The sequence below is a fragment of the Schistocerca cancellata genome, chromosome 3, assembly GCF_023864275.1.
Source record: "Schistocerca cancellata isolate TAMUIC-IGC-003103 chromosome 3, iqSchCanc2.1, whole genome shotgun sequence".
Lineage (NCBI taxonomy): Eukaryota > Metazoa > Arthropoda > Insecta > Orthoptera > Acrididae > Schistocerca > Schistocerca cancellata.
In genome coordinates, this window is record NC_064628.1 from 196805627 (window position 1) to 196813378 (window position 7752).

General features: G+C 40.4%; 1 pseudogene; it reads right to left on the minus strand.

Annotated features, from left to right (window-relative positions):
* Positions 1-5858: 5858 nt before the first annotated feature.
* Positions 5859-5976, minus strand: LOC126177312 (5S ribosomal RNA; annotated as a pseudogene).
* Positions 5977-7752: the final 1776 nt, after the last annotated feature.

A 7752-nucleotide genomic window follows, 5' to 3' on the forward strand; every position in this document is an offset into this window, starting at 1 on the left:
GATAATGACAATGGGGCTGCAAGAGGAATAGTCGATACTACACCTGAGCCAGTGGCGCCAGAGAGAACAGTCTACTAACTGAATGGCGCTACAGATCAGTCTGTAAAATAAGGCCAGAAGCCACACTGGGTAAGAGGAAGGATGTGGTGCTGGTTAAGGTAGGGATGAATACAGTGGGGTTAGCATGGACTCACAGACTTTACTGAACATGGGGGTGAGGCAGGTGGGACGATAGGAACAGGTGTCTCAGAGGGACGTTGTTGGGTTTATCGAATAGCAGGACACAGGAAGTCTTCCACTATTCAGGGTAAAAACCAGTGGAGAGGAGGACTTTATACATGGTAGCAGAGACAGCTAGGAATGAGGGGGGAGTCCTTGAGGTGGCAGTACGTGATACCATTGTGACCAGGTGCGGTGTTGCATTTGAAGCGTAGTGTGGCATGGCGCCGGCCGGAGTGGCCGAGCGGTTCTAGGCGCTACAGTCTCGAACCGCGCGACTGCTACGGTCGCATGTTCGAATCCTGCCTCGGGCATGGATGTGTGTGATGTCCTTAGGTTAGTTAGGTTTAAGTAGTTCTAAGTTCTAGGGGACTGATGACCTTAGCAGTTAAGTCCCATAGTGCTCAGAGCCATTTGAACCATTTTTGTGGCATGGCGGTGTTAAAATAGTTCACTAGCACTGAGTGAAGCAAGTGGCAATTTAAAATTCACCTACCTCAGAATGGTGTCTGCTTAGTGTCTCTTCACTCGGCAATGTAGATACTTAAAAGATGATGTGAAAGAAGTGTTGATGAAAAACACCAACTCGTATCCACAATTACTGAGGCTGCAAAACTTTAGTTATGAAAGAAATTTCTGTAGAAAGACAGTACTAAAAATATAATTGGGTGGTAATAAACTGGATTGACTTCTGGGATATAATGTCCAAAATTTCCACACAAAAATGTTTATTTTGTACTTCATAGCCAAAGAAAAGGTACTATTTAGTCAAAATTTAAAATATTGGCTATTTCCTTTCAGTTCACGATTCACATGCACAGCAGCCAGAAATCTGTCCAAACCCGACCTGAATTAAACAACGTTTTTACAGTCATTAAACTCACCACTAATATGAGTTATTACATTCGGTCCTTCTTGTGGATTTCTAAAAATCTGCTCTCCAAAAAGTGCTCAGTGGTTAAATACTGAAACATGCCATGCAGATACTATGAAGGCCAATATTTCACACGCAAATACAGGGTGTTTCAAAAATGACCGGTATATTTGAAACGGTAATAAAAACTAAACGAGCAGCGATAGAAATACACCGTTTGTTGCAATATGCTTGGGACAACAGTACATTTTCAGGCAGACAAACTTTCGAAATTACAGTAGTTACAATTGCCAACAACAGATGGCGCTGCGGTCTGGGAAACTCTATAGTACGATATTTTCCACATATCCACCATGCGTAGCAATAATATGGAGTAGTCTCTGAATGAAATTACCCGAAACCTTTGACAACGTGTCTGGCGGAATGGCTTCACATGCAGATGAGATGTACTACTTCAGCTGTGCAATTGTTTCTGGATTCTGGCGGTACACCTGGTCTTTCAAGTGTCCCCACAGAAAGAAGTTACAGGGGTTCATGTCTGGCGAATAGGGAGGCCAATCCACGCCGCCTCCTGTATGTTTCGGATAGCCCAAAGCAATCACATGATCATCGAAATATTCATTCAGGAAATTAAAGACGTCGGCCGTGCGATGTGGCCGGGCACCATCTTGCATAAACCACGAGGTGTTCGCAGTGTCGTCTAAGGCAGTTTGTACCGCCACAAATTCACGAAGAATGTCCAGATAGCGTGATGCAGTAATCGTTTCGGATCTGAAAAATGGGCAATGATTCCTTTGGAAGAAATGGCGGCCCAGACCAGTACTTTTTGAGGATGCAGGGACGATGGGACTGCAACATGGGGCTTTTCGGTTCCCCATATGCGCCAGTTCTGTTTATTGACGAAGCTGTCCAGGTAAAAATAAGCTTCGTCAGTAAACCAAATGCTGCCCACATGCATATCGCCGTCATCAATCCTGTGCACTATATCGTTAGCGAATGTCTCTCGTGCAGCAATGGTAGCGGCGCTGAGGGGTTGCCGCGTTTGAATTTTGTATGGATAGAGGTGTAAACTCTGGCGCATGAGACGATACGTGGACGTTGGCGTCATTTGGACTGCAGCTGCAACACGGCGAACGGAAACCCGAGGCCGCTGTTGGATCACCTGCTGCACTAGCTGCGCGTTGCCCTCTGTGGTTGCCGTACTCGGTCGCTCTACCTTTCCAGCACGTTCATCCGTCACATTCCCAGTCCGCTGAAATTTTTCAAACAGATCCTTTATTGTATCGCTTTTCGGTCCTTTGGTTACATTAAACCTCCGTTGAAAACTTCGTCTTGTTGCAACAACACTGTGTTCTAGGCGGTGGAATTCCAACACCAGAAAAATCCTCTGTTATAAGGAATAAACCATGTTGTCCACAGCACACTTGCACCTTGTGAACAGCACACGCTTACAGCAGAAAGACGACGTACAGAATGGCGCACCCACAGACTGTGTTGTCTTCTATATCTTTCACATCACTTGCAGCGCCATCTGTTGTTGAAAATTGTAACTACTGTAATTTCGAATGTTTGTCCGCCTGAAAATGTACTGTTGTCCCACGCATATTGCAACAAACGGTGTATTTCTATCGCTGCTCGTTTAGTTTTTATTGCCGTTTCAAATATACCAGTCATTTTTGAAACACCCTGTATCTGTCAATGGATTTAGACAAAATCTCTGAAACTTTGCCAAGCAGTCCTCAACAACAACTGCTATCGACTTAGCTCACCAATAGCACAAACACTAAGTAATTCTTTATCTTACACATTATTTTGACGGGCACTAGTAACATTACCGACTGCATTCAAAGCTAGCCAGCAACTCCCTTCTTCCAGCCTCACTCCCAGTATAGCTATTAGGTGACGAGCGGGAACTGTCTCAATCCTGATTGGCTGACCAAACTCGCTGCCAATCAGAATGCTCGCTCATGATCATACTCTCGTCAAAACTGACCTGCACCAATCCTTACATACAGACGCATTTGCGTCAATCTGACATACAAATATTAAAGTAATGTTTGGTAAACGAAAACGAAAAGACAATAATTCTGGAATTACTCTTTAGATACAGATTTTACTCCAGGTGACTTTCTGGCTGCTTTGTTACAATAGTAATCACACCTAGACTTACGTCATCAGCAAAGTGGGTAAATCCCCTAGGATCATTTTCCCACGACAGGCTTGTGTAACTCTTGCAGGTTACTAAAGACGGTATATAATGCAACCTTAAAATTTTACGAATGTTCCACGTACACACTCTCATTTACTCACATTTACTCCTACAACAATATTAGACACAAATAATAATTTTGTCTGATTTTTATAATACGAAAACGAAAAATAATTAAAATTTTAATATGAATAGGCCGCTGGTTGTCAGCCTCCGAAATTGCATGCAGCAAGCTATCCTAAAACAAACGTTCGCTCGGAACAACTTGCGATTCTACACACCCCCTAAGAACCTAAAACTTCTTTTAATTACGTGTTATCGTTGTTACTGAATCCAAAGTTGAATTTTTAACTACCAAGACACTGTCAATCAAAATTTGATTTCCTCAGTTAACCAAATATGTAAACTACATGACACTATTATATACAAATACATTGAATATCAAAAGCTAGGACTGAATATCATACAATCAAATTAATTTACAAAAATTTCCATCTTTCTCCAAAATAACATTTTTCTCACAAAATTATACTCTTGAATATTTTTCCCAAAAACCGAATTAGCAGAATATTTACATTGAACTCTTCTTGAAACTACAATTTTCTCAGAACTAAAAGCTCTCTATCTTTCACATTGACTTTAAGCACAAATAGCAATTTTATTATGTCGCTTTATCAGCATTCAGAAATTTAGTAAAATACAATTGATTCAGTGTGTGGGGGTGACCTTTCCTGGTCCCTAACATAATATATTCACTTCGATATGTGGATCGTCTCTGAACTTCTTACAAAATCTTCACGTCGATATGGGGGTCGTCTCTTTTGCTTAACACTTTTTTCACAGAACTTTAGGGTCCTGATAACTGTCTCTGATGAAACAAATGGATTCTAATTACTTCAGATCAAGACTTACATATCGGTAGCATTACGTTCTCGTCACTGGGGTACATAATCCAGCTCTCAGTCATAAATTGGGGTTCTCTCTCGGTCATTTATCAGGTTCTGTACAGCTTTTTCGTACCTGCAAAATACAGTATGTCAAAGTGTCCGTACTTAACATCTACATCGTAAGCTAACACACAGATATACTTTTGTCAGCACTTGATCCTCTCCTTTCAAAACCAAAGAACTCCATGAAAAATTTTTCTAAAACTTTACTGTCCTCTACAATTTACTTATTATTTACACAAAGCTTTTTTTCAGAGAAATTCATTTTCTGAAAAATTCATAATCTTATATACAGTAGCGAAATTTAATACCAATCCTCTCAGTAAAAAGTTAATTAACTGTCCCTAAAAAAAATCAGCAGTACCCAAAATTGGCACCACCACTGAATGTTTTTTTCCAAAATCTATTTTAATCATTAAGCAGGTTGCTGTTACAAATTCTGCTGACTCAAAATATTACTCTTTCTTAACTCGCTTTCAGAAAACAAAATTTACTACTTGCCTTCACACATATAAGCTATTGTACACAAAGAACAAAATTCAACATCATAAAATATCCTGCAAAGTTATCTCTGGCACCATCAGCGGCTCTGAAAAACAACATTACACATTACGTAAAGAAATACAAAATTATTGAGCACTGAAAATCATTCAGCCCACCTCTTACAGTCATGTAGCACCTCCTATATACATCATACAAAAAGAGAAAACAACGTTGCTAAAATCTACTTCTGTCGGCTTCAGTAGCTCTGAGGCACATCTTACATACTACTAAATACAAAGAATACCTAGTCTATAGAAAGTCATTTAAAATCTCTGAAAAGTATCCTTGCCTTCATCTGTGGCTGGAGCGAAGTCCTCACATTTATCCTATTCAAGAAAATTAAAAAGATCCTTATAGAACAGTACTGAACCTGGTAGTCAATTACAGTGGCCATTCATCATCTCATGATCAAATTACAATATATATAATGCATACAAAAAAGGTCCTCAAATATATAGTATATACAAGAAAGGTCCCTATAGATAAACATTAAGCACAACTTACGCCAACTAGTGTGACTCTCCAACATATCTCATTCACTATATTCAACAAAACATACATTACTGACAATACACTTAAGTCAACCTCTCTGTGGCTTTCAAGTCATGTCATTTATCTTTATGTTAGTTTTGGTCAGTATCTTAGTTCACTATTACAATTAATGTGTCAAGATAAATCTGTGCTGTTTGGTTGAATAACCGTTCTGCCGATCACCTATGTCAAGGATAGAAGGGAGGAGTATTGTTGCCAAAGTGTTCACATCACTCAACAGGTCCATAACCTGTTGGTAGTGCTGAGTGGTAATATAAGGAATTGCAATGGATGGATAGAAAAGTGTTCCTTCCTCACTTCCAAAGGTGGGAAGCACTCCGTCATCAGGCCACAAGTGGCCAATCGGGACCATCATACTGCCGTGTCATCCTCAGATGAGGATGCGGATAGGAACCGTGTGTGGTCAACACACTGCTCTCCCAGTCGTTATGATGGTTTTCTTTGACCGGAGTCGCTACTATTCGATCGAGTAGCTCCTCAATTGGCATCACGAGGCTGAGTGCACCCCGAAAAATGGCAACAGCGCATGGTGGCCCTGATGGTCACCCACCTAAGTGCTGGCCACGCCCAACAGCGCTTAACTTCGGTGATATGACGGCAACCGGTGTATCCACTGCGGCAAGGCCGTTGCCTAAAGGTGGGAAGTAAGGACGCATAGATTAAAGAGAGAGATAGGCGACAGGTTTACGAAAACGAAAATTGAAGGAATAAACCGATCAGCTGGGCGCTCTGCGGGAGCTAACCGCAACGTGCAAGACACATGGCCCTGGAGGAAAAAATCAGGATGGAGAATAGGGTAGTAATCCCGTGTAGTTACTACGGTTTTAGACTTCCTTCTGAATGTATCTCTTTAAATCACTAACGTTTCTCAATCCAAAAAGTTTATGTGATTTCACATACTCCAGTCTATAGGCATTAGCATGCGGCTTTTCTATAACTCTAAAGGGTCCTACATACTCGTCCGTAAATTTCTTAGTTTCAGCCGTAAGTTTCTTAGACTTTTCCTTAGTCTTTACTAGCACTAGATCACCAATCTGAAAGCTCCTTGGCGGCCTCTGTGCCCGAGCGGTTCTAGGCGCTTCTGTCCGGAACCGCGCTGTTGCTATGGTCGCAGGTTCGAATCCTGCCTTGGGCATGGATGTGTGTGATGTTCTTAGGTTAGTTAGGTTAAAGTAGTTCTAAGTCTAGGGGACTAAGTCCCATAGTGCTTAGAGCCATTTGAACCATTTGAAACCTCTTTGGATTAGCTCTCGCATCATGTCTCCTTTTTCTTTCCAACACCTTTTTTCTAATATTGGCATGAGCTACCTTTTTCTTTTCTTATATAGCCTATTCTGTGATTTTAGGGAATTCTACTAAATCAAATAGGATGTTGTTAGGTCCAATCCCTCCCATTAATTCTACTGGAGCAAAACCTTTGGCTTCGTGTTTTAAATTATTAATTACTTCCTCAAAGCTCCCCAAGTAATTAGCCCATGCTGAGTGCTTCTTATGACAGTATGTCCTACAGAGACGGTTAACGTCTTTCATGATTCTTTCACACATGTTTCCCTGTTGAAAATATGCCGAAATTTTGATGTGCTCTGTGTTTTTCTTACTTAAACATTCTTCAAAACGCTCAGATATAAACTGTGGACCATTATCGGACAAAATAGCTGTTGGCACACCAATGTTGACAAAATAGTCTGTCTCTAGTTTACTTACAATTACCTAAGAGTTAGACTTCTTAAGGGGAGTTGGAATGCCGGAAAATGGAAAAAATTCACATTTTCAGTTTTTAACCTTATAACTTAATTTGAAATTTTCTGCTTAAAATGGTGCAAAATTTGTTAAGAAATTCCAATTGGAAGTATTTTTATTTAATTTTTCAAAATTACATGTGCGCCCAGCAAAGTTACCCATCTTGTGATTTGTACACATTTAAATCTTCGCATTTCCGAAAACATTACATATAGAAGGCTGTGGATTTCACTCTTCAGTTGTAGAATCTTTGATCCTTCCATAGGTACCATTGTTTTTACGACTAGCTGTGTTTATTGTTCAGTTTTTGATCTGTGAGTGTTTGTTTTGAGCCTCGAGTTTAGTTTGTCGCTCATTTGGAGTTTGTTATCTGTCTTGTTTTGACTTTCAGTGGTGAGTGCGTAGTTTCTACGATGCCTAGGAGTGCATCATTATTTAAAAAGCGAAAGTTTCGCGGTAATAGATTTACAAATAACGTTTGTTCAAGTGATTCTGCTTCAGCACCTGTTGATGCTGGTGAAAGTTCTGACGTTTGTACAGCTGAGATGTGTGAAGGAGACACGCCCACCAGTGCATCAAAAAAGAAGTTATCAAACTGTGCAAGTGAAATTACAGATGAAGCTTCTAATGAACAATATGTTTTAGTCGACTTTCCTGTTTTTACTGAG